The sequence below is a fragment of the Vulpes lagopus genome, chromosome 9 (assembly GCF_018345385.1).
Source record: "Vulpes lagopus strain Blue_001 chromosome 9, ASM1834538v1, whole genome shotgun sequence".
Classification (NCBI taxonomy): domain Eukaryota; kingdom Metazoa; phylum Chordata; class Mammalia; order Carnivora; family Canidae; genus Vulpes; species Vulpes lagopus.
The window spans coordinates 43,339,476-43,353,568 of record NC_054832.1 but is presented as its reverse complement, the minus strand read 5'-3'; positions in this window follow the sequence as shown (position 1 = coordinate 43,353,568).

Here is a 14,093-nt window from a genome sequence, read left to right as displayed (position 1 = left end):
ATCAAAACGTCTTGACCAGGAATTTGGAATTGGTGTATGGAGACACTAGTCAGTTGATCAGAAGTGTTAAAGTTAGGAGGACAAGCAAAGGGACAGGGTCGTTGTTTGTGTTCCGAGCACAGGGCAAAGGAGAGAAAGTCAGTCTAGAGAGAGAGAGACAGAAAGTGAAAGTAGACATTCAGAAAAAAAAGCAAAACAACAACAACAAAAAAAAACAAGACATCACAGACACTGAAAGAGAGAAAACACAGTAAGAGTAATTCGCCTCATTGCTGATTATTTTCTACACACTGAGTCAAAAGTCTGCCCTCTGGATTCTATATAATTCCATTGTATCTTTACAATATACTTTCAATTTTTTGTTGTTTTTGTTTAACATTGTTTCAGTGGGTTTATCTTTGAAATCAAGGAATCCCTAAATAAGACATACAAGATAGAATCAAAACAACAAAACAACAAAACTGGGCATGAAATGAGTCTCTCTGAGCAAGAAACTATTTTAAGATGAAATGTATCAACATATTAAAATTATGTGACCTCATCCTCCTAGCGTTAGTCCTAGAATTTATTAATTTTAATGTAATTTCTCAATTTATTTACTACAGGAAAGGGTGTCTCAATTTTTAAAAGGATACTTAATGCTTTTATATTATTTAATAGAGCTCTGGAGGAGTTTTCTGCAAGTCTTCTAGCGCCTTGGCCCAGTTTTAAAACATGCTCTGCTCTAAGTGAGAGAAGTCATTGTGTGGGGACCTAAACAGGGCTTGTTTTTCTAGAGCAGAAAGGACCCCTGACTGAAATATACCCTCCTTCCCTTACTTCAGGATGCAGTCTCTGTAGATGTATGCCCAGATTTTTAGGGGATAGTATCTTTTAGGATAGGAACAAAGATGGAAAGTAGACATCCAGATGGACCATTTTCCTGCTGCCAATGGTGAGAAATAAAGTTAGCATGCACTGAAAGTGCAGGGACCACTAGAAAAAAAAATCCCATCTTCCTCAATTTCTATCACCTTTAATAGCCTGCTTCACACAAACTAGGATTTTTGTATGCATGGGTGGATGATTGGATGATGGCTGAAAGTATAGACAGATGACTGAATGAAGCCTTAAGCTCTGGAAAAGCAGGTGCTAGACCTTTTACCTGTAGTTATATGCTTACTGTAGTTTATTAAATAAGTGGAAGGCTTAACAACTACTCACAAAAGCTTTAAAATCTCCCTCCAACCCACTCTACAATATAAAGCTGCAGCCAGTGACTTGTCACATAGCAGTGAGCCTCTGACAGAATTGCCTTCAACCGTTCTGAATACAAAGCAAAACATCTCCTGCATGTAATTGCAGGGAAGAGACAGGGGAGCCAGAAATAAACCAAATATAGACGATGAAGAACTGTCTTCTTCAATCAGTCCTAACAGAGATCTGTATTTATTGCTTGTTATAAAAACTTTATTACCTTTTTTTATAACTCTAGCTGTCCAGTGTTTGATTTAACCAGAAAAGATGCTGGTAATTTGCTCTTCGGTACATACATATTTTTGAGATCTAGAAGTTATGGTCATGGCTTTGTTGTTCTTCTTTTCCTTACATGAATCAGTACTTCAGAATGAAGAGTGCAGGTCAGACACAAGATATTGAGAAAAGGCCTCTGTCGGGCGAGAATATGCACCGTTCGATTAATTTTAATAGCTAGCCCTGGGAAACTTATCCATGTTGAGTATGAAGTATATTGCAACTTTCTAGATGCAAAATTACCATAAGCTACAGAAGTCATAAGGAATATGCTACCTATTTAAATAAATATTTGACTCTCATACAGATGTTGATTTTGCTGAATGATTGGAGGAATTTGTATTAGTGAGTCTCAAGGAGACATCCATACAAGAAAAATTCCATTTATCCTGCCTTCTAATTCACCTATTCACATCATGTATCTTCCTGAGGTCCGAATCCTCTGGAGATTTCACTTTGGCTTTGATTTAGTAATGATATTAAGGCATATGTTTTATTAGGTGCTACTGTGTATTTGTATCCCCAAATGATGGCTCGATTTAGTGTTGCTCTAAAGAAACATTAATTATTTATAATTATGGGATTTGATCCCATCTGAAGAAACAATTAGAACATTTAAATGTAATAGAAAAATAAGCAATACATAGTGAGCTGTACTGTGGGCTTCTCTCCCCAATTTTATCTAAAACTGAGAAGGTTCACAAAAACTTTCCTGTCCTAAAAAAAAATGTCCATTATTCCAAATGTGATTAAATTAGCTCTGTGCTCAGTGAGTGTGCTGCTGCTCAGGAAACCCTTTGGGGTCTGGTGAGGAGACTAATGGGAAACTATAAAGCTCTTGGAATAAACAGGAGTGTAAATCATTCATGGGTTTAGTCAGCTCTAACCTCAAGAATGTACAGGCTTGGGAAAGGATTATCCAAACAATATTTCTTTTCCAGGCTGCTCTTTAGAGAAAACAGCTGGTTTGGATTAAAAGAAACATTTCAAATATTACTAAATAGAAATGTTTTGAGCACCTTACCAGATTCAGGTAAGAGAGAGGAAAAAAGGAAGGCTTTCACTGTGTCCCTTTATTTCTTCCCCTTTTACTTTCTTAGAGGAAAGAGGATAAGAAAAATATTACTTAGGTCGAGTTAGCTATTGAATTACAGGTTTTTAGTCCAATAATATATGACAGATTTACAAGACCCTATTGAATGATAAAACTGCACTTTCTCTTATCCGACCATTTTGAAATCATGATATGTATAGAAAAGGCATACAAAACAAGTAATTTGATAAGATTATGCCAAAATACCTATTTTGTACCTAGGTAGTTCTCATTTATTTATTACATATTGAATCCATCTGGGAAAGTGTTGCACCAAATAACAGGCTTTTCCTTAAGCCCCAGTTTGGCACCCTTTATGCAGCAAATGACTAGACCTGCCATCCTGCAAACAGAACTAGTAGTTTAAACTGTGTTTGCATAAGTTTAAAACCCAGGCAAGAGTGGAGAAGGTGAAAGGTGGTCAGGCAAAAACATCTGCTCTAACAGCCTGGAAGAATTTATAACAACCGACAAGATTCAATCCCTCTACACCTTTAGATGCCTTGAGGCAATACCATAGTCAGAGCTCATTGTGTTTGGAATGTAAGGAGATTATTTTTAGATGGCTTTTCAGAGCAAAGGTAATACCATATTCTTGTATTCCTGAAACTGAGAAGTAATGGAATTTCAGAATCTGGACACTGTACATAGCTCTGGTATCTTTTTCAGCCTGACTTCTCAAGCATTCAGAGTCACATCGTTAATAGCACTTCCTCTATTCTGGTTTCAATTAGCGCGAGTTACTGGGACTGATGTTCCTGGAAAGAGACACCTTGTTAAAGTCAATGTAGCTGCAGCTGTAGCTCTTTGTAAAACTGCAGATAGGTCTGCTAAGGTTGTATGGTGATAATCTGAGATATTTTGAAGAAAAGTTTAGCATCCTACTATGTCTGCAACTGTTTAATCAGTTTAATAGGGGTTCCAGTGAATAAATCTTAAAAGGTCCAAGCCATTTCCTATCTCCGTGGCAGCCAAGGACACATCCCAGTTCCATCACTCCGCAACCAACAAAAAGAGCTTTGGGATTTGAAAGTTAAGCCCTGGTTTTACAATGCACTGGTGTTTTGTATACCTATGAATAACAAAGCTGTGTGATTTAATACACAATGATATAATATTTAATTTTATGAACATTTTGCTTCCAAAAATAACATGACAGGTGGGCCCTTGCTTGAGACCTAAGGGAGCTGAGAGCTGTATAGAGATAATTGTCCTGCTCTGAATTAGCAGATATCATTCAGACATTTTCTGTCTTCCTTATTTCTAACAACCCAACAGCATGGACCAAATCTATCTGTCAAATTGTTCACCAGAAAAACAAACAAACAGAAAACACCAGAAAAGAGAAGAAAATGAACAATGTGTATGCATCTCTGCTAAAAAAAATACTCCCAAGTAAATCTCATATCTACCTAGGAGATGGATGCTGTCACTGAAGAGGCAAATATCAAGCTCCAGTAAAGGTTGAGCTGTTGACCTATAGTCACCAGTTAGTAATTATTAAGGCAGTGCTTCTTAACTGGTGCACATCAAAATTATTCATTGGAGTTTTAAAACCTTATCTCCTTTAGCCCCACCGAGGTTGTGGCCCAGGTGTCTAACTGTTATTACATACCCACAGGTTATCGTTATGTGCTCCACTATTCATTTGTTCATCCTCAAGTTCCGTGTATAGCAGTTGTAATTTTTAGCAATACAATCTCCTTAATGTCTTGCCATTATACTTAAATTAGTTCAAATCCTCTTTTATGGTAAATGCCATCTAAGCCTCACCCAGATGGGGATGAGCCAGCAAAAAAATGTGTGAAGTGAAAGCTCAGAGTCAGGAAAATCTATCATGGTAAATGCCAACCAAAGGCTCACTGTCAGGGCACAAAACTTAACCGGGAGACTCTGTTAGCTAAATCAGCACCAAGGACAGCACCACGAGCCTTAGGGAGCCTCGGCTTCCAAGGGGCGGCTGTGGTTTTTCATAGAATCCATTCAAAATTACTAATTCCAAAGCAAACAAACGAACAAACAAATAAACAAAACCAAAAGTGCTGATCCAGGCTTGACTCTAGCACAATTCCTCAGGCCTTGGATTGTTCTAGCACCAAAGTTTTAATTGCATATGGAGCTTTTTAAACCAATTCACATGTCCTGCAGTTCAGAAGCCCTAGGGTAGACATAGAACAAATGAACATTTTCTAAATTTTTTTTTATTATTATTTTTTTCATTTTCTAAATTTTATAGATGCATCAACTTTGCATGGCTAAGAAGCATTTAATGCTGTGATTCATCAAAATCACCTGGATAACTTGTTAAACTTAGGTTTCTGGGTCCTACCCCTAGAGTCTTGCTTCAGAGACTCTGGGGTGACCTGAGTATATGCATTTCTAATAAGTTCCCAGGTGATTCTGATGCTACCAGTTTGAGAAGCACATTGAACATTGCTGATTTAAATTATGATACGTTATTGGAAGCCTAGCTCCAATTAAATAATCTCCCTCATTTATGAAGGAAATCTTTGTTAGGAGTCTAAGGATAAAATTGTATCATTTGAATAACTTTGTAATGTACCTGGAAGAACTCTGGGGTCTTTAGAGGCATCACATCCTTATCTTTTGGTCACTCAGCCTTATGATCATGCTAGTTTCCAGGAATTTAACAGATATTCTTGCAGTGGAATTCAGATCATCAATGAAGTTTGTCATATGGGGACTTTCCTTTATTATCCTGATAAAAAGATATGAGTAGAATCTTACCTAGCCTAACTGCCTTTTTACTTCTTTTTCATTCTGTTTGCCAACCATTTCTTCTAGAATGATTCCATTGTTATGGACTGAATTGTGCCCCTCCAAAAAGATATGTTAAAGTCTTAACTCCCAGTAAGCAGACTGTGACTATATTTGGATATGGGCTCTTTACAGAAATAAGTTAAAATGAGTTCATTATGATGGGTCCTCATCTGTATAAATAGAGGAAAATTGGACACAGAGATGGACACACACAGAGAGATGATGTGAAGAAACAAAAGATGCACAAAACAAAATAAAAAGATAATAAATTAAAATTTTAAAGAAATTTAAAAATATTTAAAAACTGCTTTTTCAGTATCCAAAAAGACAAAAACAAACACCCACAAAAAAAAAAAATCAAAACAAACAAAAAATCCAAAGTAAGCTAGATCCTGTTTCTCCTGGAGTTGAAGCATGTTTCTCCTTCCCCCACTCCCGGAGGAGAAGACAACCATGTGACTGGAGTGATATATGTACAAGCCAAGGAATGTCAAGAATTGCCAACAAATACCAGGATGGAGGAGTCAAGGAGGTGTTCTCCCCTAGAGATATCAGAAAGAATATGGCTCTGTGGACACCTTGATTTCAGGCTTTCAATCTCCGGAACCGTGAGACAATACATTTCTGTTGTTTTAAGGCACTCAGTTTTGGTACTTTAGGAATGGTAGCCTTAGAAAACCAATACACTTATTATAAGCTAAGTCAGTGAGGATATAAATATTTTATGTAGTGCTTTACAGTTTACAATGTACTCATATTATCATATTCAATATAAGTAGCTAAATGAGGGAAATTTTGGTAATATGTATATCTTACAGACGAGGAACAGATACTCAGAAAAGTTGAATGAGTTGATGTACATCATTTAAAAAAATAGTTAAGTGACAGGAACAAGATGCAGAAACCTGTGCTCCGTATCTTTCACTGCCTTTTACATTTGCAGTTATTTTTCAATCAGAAGGAGAGAACGCTTGCTTTTGTAGTGCAAATGACTTCATAAAATACAAATTTCAAGTTCTCTAGTTTTGATTTAAAGCTATCAAAAACAAAAGTCAACAGTGAGGGTGCCTGGATGGCTCAGTTGGTTAAGCGTCTGCCTTCAGCTCAGATCATGATCCCAGGGTCCTGGGATCGAGTCCTGCATTGGGTTCCTTGCTCAGTGGGGAGTATGCTTCTCTCTCTGCCACTTCCTCTGCTCTCTCTCTCTCTCTCTCCTCTCTCACATGCACACATACTCTCTCTCTCAAATAAATATTTTTTTAAAAGTCATTGTTGAAAGTGATGTGGGTTTGCAGACAGATAAACGTGGGTTCAAATCTCATCTTTGCCATGAATTATGTATGTGGCTATAAACAGGTAACCTATATGAATCATAGTTTCCCCACTGTCAAAAGTCAAAACATTAATAATTATCACATAGGGCTGTTTGGAGATGTAAATGAGATTGTGTATATAAATCTCAGAGCAGAGGCCTTGCAGATGGTGGATACTTAAATAGATATTAGTTTCCTCATACTTCATCTTTCCTTAGATCAGTTGAATACCAGGAAAATTAACATTCTTGGTTTTTTTTAGCACATACTTAGGAAACAATGATTTATCTTTATATATACACAAGTCACCATTGAGTATTGATTAAAATCTTAAGAGTTGACACAAGGAAAATCCGGGACCACTTCAGCTTTACATCCTAAAGTGGATAGGGGAGACAAGGTCAAGCTAGAAAAACTTACTTTTTGATTGTGAGACATTTAGCATTTGGTTGTTATTTGGCTGAGAATACATATTCCTCTACCCAATTTGGAAAAAATGAAGGAAGTAGGCTAGATGTCAAAATGTTGATCACATTGATTATTCCTTGGTCCTTGTTCTGCAGAGAAATCACTGGGAGTGATAGTTCCACTGTGCTGCCCCACAGTACAGCCTTAAGAAAAACCTAAGATCAGGGAGACTATCATCAACTGGTTTCCAGAGCCAGGACGTCATTTGTGACACCAGCCACAGTGGATCCTAATGTCACAAACCCAAAAGTCCTGTGCTTAATTCTCTAAACCTCTACTATGCATCATAACGAAACCCTGACCTTTAATATTTAAATAATATATTTCTTTAACATTTAAAGGATATATTTGTTTGCAAAATTAGGTTTTTTGATGACAGGGAATGGACATTAAATATATCAACAAGCTGAGTTAAGACACTGCATTTTTAAAATAAATTATTGTGTGTGAATAGGACACTCCTCAAACATTTTTTCAGCATACATGTCCAGAACATTAGTAATTAGAAAATATTCTACCTGAAATCAGATGCTGACAGATTAATGCAGAATAAAGCATTAAGGATTTTAAAATATACTGAATGTCCACTCATAGATGAATGGATAAAGAAGATATATATCGTGATACATACATCCACACACGATGGAATATTACTTAGCCATTAAAAGGAATAAAATCTCACCATTTGCTACAACATAGACCTAAAGGCTATTAAGCTAGGTGAAATAAGTCAGACAGAGAAAGAAAAATACTACATGATTTCACTTTTATGTGAATTCAAAGAAAAACAAATGAACAAATAAAACAAAACAGACCCATAGATACAGAGAACAAACAAATCGTTGCCAGAGGGGAGAGGGGTTGTGGAATGGATGAAATAGATGGAGGAAATTAAGAGGTACAATCTTCCAGTTATAAAATAAATAAGACATGAGGAAGTAATGTACACCATAGGCAATATAGTCAATAACATTGCAACAACCTTCTATGGTGACAGATGGTAACTAGATTTATTGTGGGGACCTTCTCATAATGTATATCATTATTGAATCACTATGTTGTACACCTAAGACTAATGCAATATTGTATGCCAATTATTTTGCAATAAAAAATAACAAAATGATAATAATAAAATAAAAATAAAATTCAAAGAATTCAGAGAATGGTGCTGTGTAGATGAAATGATATCCCTTAAGCATGGTGACTGGGTTTGTCAGAAGGCAAGATTGGCTCTGGGAGACTAAATTTTAAAAACATCAAGTTAAATAGGCTTGACTTTGATATGCTGCTTTTGAACAATTGACGATGCAAACTCCAGGCAAAGAAAACAGATTTTTTGTTGCTGTGCCTAGCAAAAACAATGTGAGATTCATAGTACATAATGGTCCATAACATTTATTTCATTATTTCTGAAGTATTTGGATTATTTTTTAAGATAGAATTTAGGATGTGTCATCTCTTTCCGGAATCATCTTCTCTTTTCGTTTCAGCTCCTTTTTCTCTACAAATTATGTCATCTTTAAAATATATTTATTGGTCACATTCAGTATTCACTCAAATAACTGCTTATTGAAAATAATTGCTCAAGCAATAATCATTGCTTAGTGCAAAAATATAAGCAGACATAAAGAAGAAAATAAAATGTAGCCATAATCCCTAGCAGGAATGATTAACAGGCATTTGAAGTCTTTCCCAATGTCTGTCTACACATATTTTTTTCCTAACAAATCATGGATAATAATGAATGTAGCTTTTCATCTTTCTTTTCTCATATAGCATTACTACATATTATTGTTTTCTTCAAAAAATATACTTCAAATGGCTCTGAAGTAGTCTATATAAGGGTCATATTAAGGCTTTTTAAAAACAATTACACCAGGGTAGGCAGTCGAATTATGTTTAATTCTGCATTATTTTAAATAGTGCTCTGTTGTGGCATCCTTGTACATGAACCTTTTTAGGATCTTTGTGAAGCTTTTGAATAAGTACACTTTTAACCAGCAGGAGGATATGAATATGCTTATTATTAAACTCACACACAGAGATACATATACATAGAGCATAAAATGACATCACATATTGTGTCCCATAACTTTTTATATGAACCTCTTTGATAATCCAACAGTTTTTCAATTAGAAAGTTATGAAATTTTACAGTTGGGAGAAACAAATCCTCCTTTTACCTATGAAATATTGAGCACCAGAAGTGTCAAGAAATTTGCCCGAGGTCATGCCACTAGCAAAAGCCAGGGTCAAGGCATGTGACATCCAGTTCAGTACCCATTCTACTTCCCTTCAAAACTCTCAAGTCCTTTGGGAACGCCTGGGTGGCTCAGTGGTTGAGCATCTGCCTTCAGCTCAGGGCCGTGATCCTGGGGTTCTGGGTTGGAGTCCTACATCAGAGTCCCCGCAGGGAGCCTGCTTCTCCCTCTGCCTGTGTCTCTGCCTCTCTCTGTGTCTCCCATGAATAAATAAAAAAATCTTAAAAAAATAAAACACTCAAGTCCTTCAAAGATTCCTGTAATTATCTTTCTCTTAAATTTTCTCGTAATGAAAATTTCTAAGCCAAAATTAAGATTTTAGCTACACAGGACATTATTTTTGCTCAGATGACACAGATAACTAACATTATTACATTAAATGAAAGAGGTACTGTTGACTTCCTTATACAAAGTACTTGACTCAAGCAACAAACTTAGTTTTAGGAAAGGAACATAATTCCCAAGCATTCAAAGAAGGTGAAGCAGTCGAGAGAATGCACCACTCAGATCTGCTGCAGGATGTAATTTCCTGATAGCCCCAGCTGCGGCATGCTAAATCCACCACTGTGTCTGTACCAAGCCCGTGCTTCTCAGGAGCTGCTCCTAACGAAAATTGCATGTGGCAGAGAATCTAAGATTCCTTCAAGATGGGATACTCTTTTAACTGGTGACATTGGCTTGAGGACACCCTATTTTCCTGGCTGATCCCTTCTTAAAACTGTACTTCCGTCCAAGACACTTTCTTTTCCAATCCTCCTTCCTGCAGTACTTCTTTTGCAGACATCAGTTTCATATCATGGCCTGAAGACTTTCCCTATGTTTTCCTATTCCTTCTCCCTCTGTCATGCTCAGGTGTTCTTTTTTCATGTCTAGTCCCATCTCAGGGTAGGCTTCTCAGTGGACCTGATCTAACAGGACCAGGTCCTGTTAGTGGACCAGAAGACAAAGACTGTAAAGAGCTACTGGACCTATCTATAAAGTGGGTGTTTCCTTGCATAGAAATAAATCAATGTTATTTAATTTTTAAAAAGTTCCCCAGCTGATGGTAACCCCTAATTGATAACTCCTGAACTGGATTTGGTGCTCAGGAATGTTTTTACAAAATCTAAGCTAGCTAGATAGCTTTTATTTTTTCTTCCCTCTAATTAAGAGTCTAATATTCACTTGGATATATATTCCTTCTCTCAAAAGGGGCAAATAGTAGAATATGTACTACTTTGCCCATACATTTACTTACTTTAAAATACTTCAAAATGCGAAGCATATATGTACACTTAATTTAACTGTAATGTATACCCTAGGAGCAGATAGTTATAACTCATCAGAAATCCAGAGGTGGCAATAGGAAATGCTTTTATCTAAATCTGCAGGAGAAGCTTTGTTAATTAGTATAAGGGGTATTAGACTTAATTTTTCATTGATGAAATAAGTGTTCCTTTTTAAAGACATAGGGCTGACCAGATTTTACAAACACCATTCTCCTTGAATAGATCTTCAAGGTAGAGCATCAGATCTACAACTTGACTAGGTTGTACACACATACATACAAAGGAAGCCTCCAAAGCCTAACTGAACAGAAGACTGGTTGACCAGACATCAGTACATTAACAGCCTTGGAACAGATCTTCTTTTTAAGGTACTTTGTCTGAGTGCCTGAAGAGAGAGGACAAGTGGAGACTTAACCAAACCTACAAGATCAAGTTAAATGTACGTGTATGTGTGTGTGTGTGTGTGCATATGGATGTGTGTATGCATATACACACACATGCAAACATGCCTACCTACTAATAAATAGTTTTACTTGTGGCAAAATTTAGATTGAGACCTAATAATGAGTTTTTAGCAAATATAGTATAGCACCTACTTAGCTCTAAGAGGAGTTTATTAGACCTAACAATTGCTGAATGACAAAATTTACTTAGGTCAGTTGACAAAAATGAGGGTTACGTTTTATGCCAGATATCTGAAATCTCATGGTATCTGTGAATTATGAGAAGAGTGGATGGGGAATTCGTGAACTTCTTTAATCCATTACCTGTCTCAAGTTCTCTGTTTACGTTGCCTTGAGATTTGTACTCAGGGACTCATAGTTTTGTAAGATGCAGCAGCTGCAACTGGTCCATTAAATCAAAGGAGCAGGATTGTTCTTACTGAACTTCCACAGCATGAAAAGGAAAAAAAAAAACAACAAGGGTTTTGTTTATTTGTTTGTTTTTTAGCTTTCTCAATATCTGCTATAGTAATCTCTCAATGATATATGCCATACTGTTTTTTTTTTTTTTCCAATTAGGGTTCTTTTTTTTCCCCCATACCTATGGTAGTGTTAAACCCAACTTACTTTCTCACTCTTCAGAAAACCTATTTCCATAGCAGAAAAATATTGGTTAAATCCATTTACAGAAGTGCCTTGTTGAAGAAAAGCAGAAAAGAGCAAAACAATGAAAAAAAACTAACTTTTGGCCAGGATATCTTCTCACCACTGAATAGTTCAGTAGTACTGCAGGAAATGTAACAAACTTGAATCACACAAGACTATATCTCAGGGTGGCAAAATTATCTCAAGACTACTTCAATAAAAGTCTTATAAAAACAAATGCTAAAGGTCTGTGCTAGTTGATACTAATGATAAACTGAGGTACTTAAGCTAGGATTGAAGAGAGGAAAAATTACATAATATAAGAGTAATATAAACTCTGCTTTATATAGATATATATATCTATATAAAATTATACATCAAAAATTATATAATTATACCAAGACTATAATACATGTAGTTGTGCCACATATGACAAGTACTTGAAAGATGGGACATAGAGAATAGACATAAGTGATTATACATTTTAAATATTTTACTTGAGAATTAAAATCTAAACTCTAAGTAAACTGAGGAAAGGTAAGAGGTAATCCTTAGCACAGCCAATAAAAAATAAGGCGAAGAGTTTAACTAGAAAATCAATAATTAAGTTAAAGTGGAATTCTAAACAAATTTATTTAATCTAAAAGAAGAAAGGACTAGAGCAAAGAAATAAAAAAAAAAAGAGACATAAAATACAGAACAGCCAGGAGGATGGTAGGTCAAAATACAACCACATCATAAATTATTTTAAATATTAGTGGACTAAACAGACCAATTGAAAAGCAGATGTAAGAATGGATAAAAAAGCTAAACCCAACTGAATGCTTTCTAAAAGAAACCCACTTCAAATATAAAGAAACAAACAAGTTGAATAAATAAATGGACAAAAACATGCTGTATAATAGTAAACCTAAGAAAACAAAGAACATTTATAATGGTAAAAGAATCGGGACGCCTGGGTGGCTCAATGACTGAGCATCTGCCTTCGGCTCAGGGTGTGATCCCAGATCGTAGATAGAGTCCCATGTCGGGCTCCCTGTGAGGAGCCTGCTTCTCTCTCTGCCTGGGTCTCTGCCTCTCTCTCTGCATCTCTCATGAATAAATAAATAAAATCTTAAAAAAAAAATGGTAAGAGGATCACACATCCTTTGTAGAAGAGATAATAATTATAAAGTACACGTACTTTATAATAAAGTTTCAAAGCACATGATGAAAACGTTGACAGAATTTAAGGCAGAGATAGAATATTTTATAAACATAGTTGGAGATTTAGCAATTGATGGAACAACTATACACATACACAAAATGATAAAGACATGAAAGATGTTTACAACACTATCAACCACATTGAGCTAAGTGTTATGTGTAGAACTGTACACCCAACGACCATAAAACTAAAATTCATCAAGCAGAAGATATGTTGAACTATAAAACAAAAGTCTCAATAATTTTGAAAGCATTGACATAGTGCATAATTTGTCCTCTAATCAAAATTGAATTAAATAAATCAATAAAAAACTCTTGTACCCTCACTTGTTGAGAAATTAAAACTCATTTGAACGTAAATCAGAAGCAAAAGAATAAATGCAAATAAAAGTAGAAATTATTTTGGCTTGAATGCGCGGAAATTCTATATAAGAAATTCAAAGGGTGCAGCTATGTCAGAGCTTAGAGAGAAATTTGTAGCTAAATACGTCTACCAGATAAGAAGAAGGTTTTGTATTCTGCAGTGTTCTATTTGTTGTAAATCCCATCAGTTGTAAATTTTCTTTATATTCATTTCTCTAATTTTCATTTGGGCCTTTTTTTGGTCTCTTCTACTTCCCTCATTATGTTCATGTTTTACTTTAACTCTTTTCTCATATTTATAGTAATTGTTCTGAAGTCTTTGCTAATTCTATTACCTCTGTCATTTCTGTTGTTGTTGTAGCTTTCTCTACAGGCTTTTTATTAATTTTTTTGGTAAAAATTAATACTGCCATCCCATCTTGTTTGATATATGCACGGTATGTAATTTTTTAATCCTTTTTCTTCAATTTGTGTATGTTTTATGCATAAAGGAGTTTCTCATAGGGGCATATTTTGAAATTCAAAACAACGCTTGAAAAATAAGAAAAGATCTTTTATATTTATTTATTTCCCATTTATTGACTCTCTTTATTCTTGTGTGTAACTCTAATTTTCTTCCTAGTGTCATTTTTCTTCTGCTGGTAAAATTCCCTTTAGTGGTTCTCTTACTTTAGATGTACTGGCAGTGAACTCTCTCAGGTTCTGTTTGTCTTATGATGTATTTTAATTTTGAAAAAATA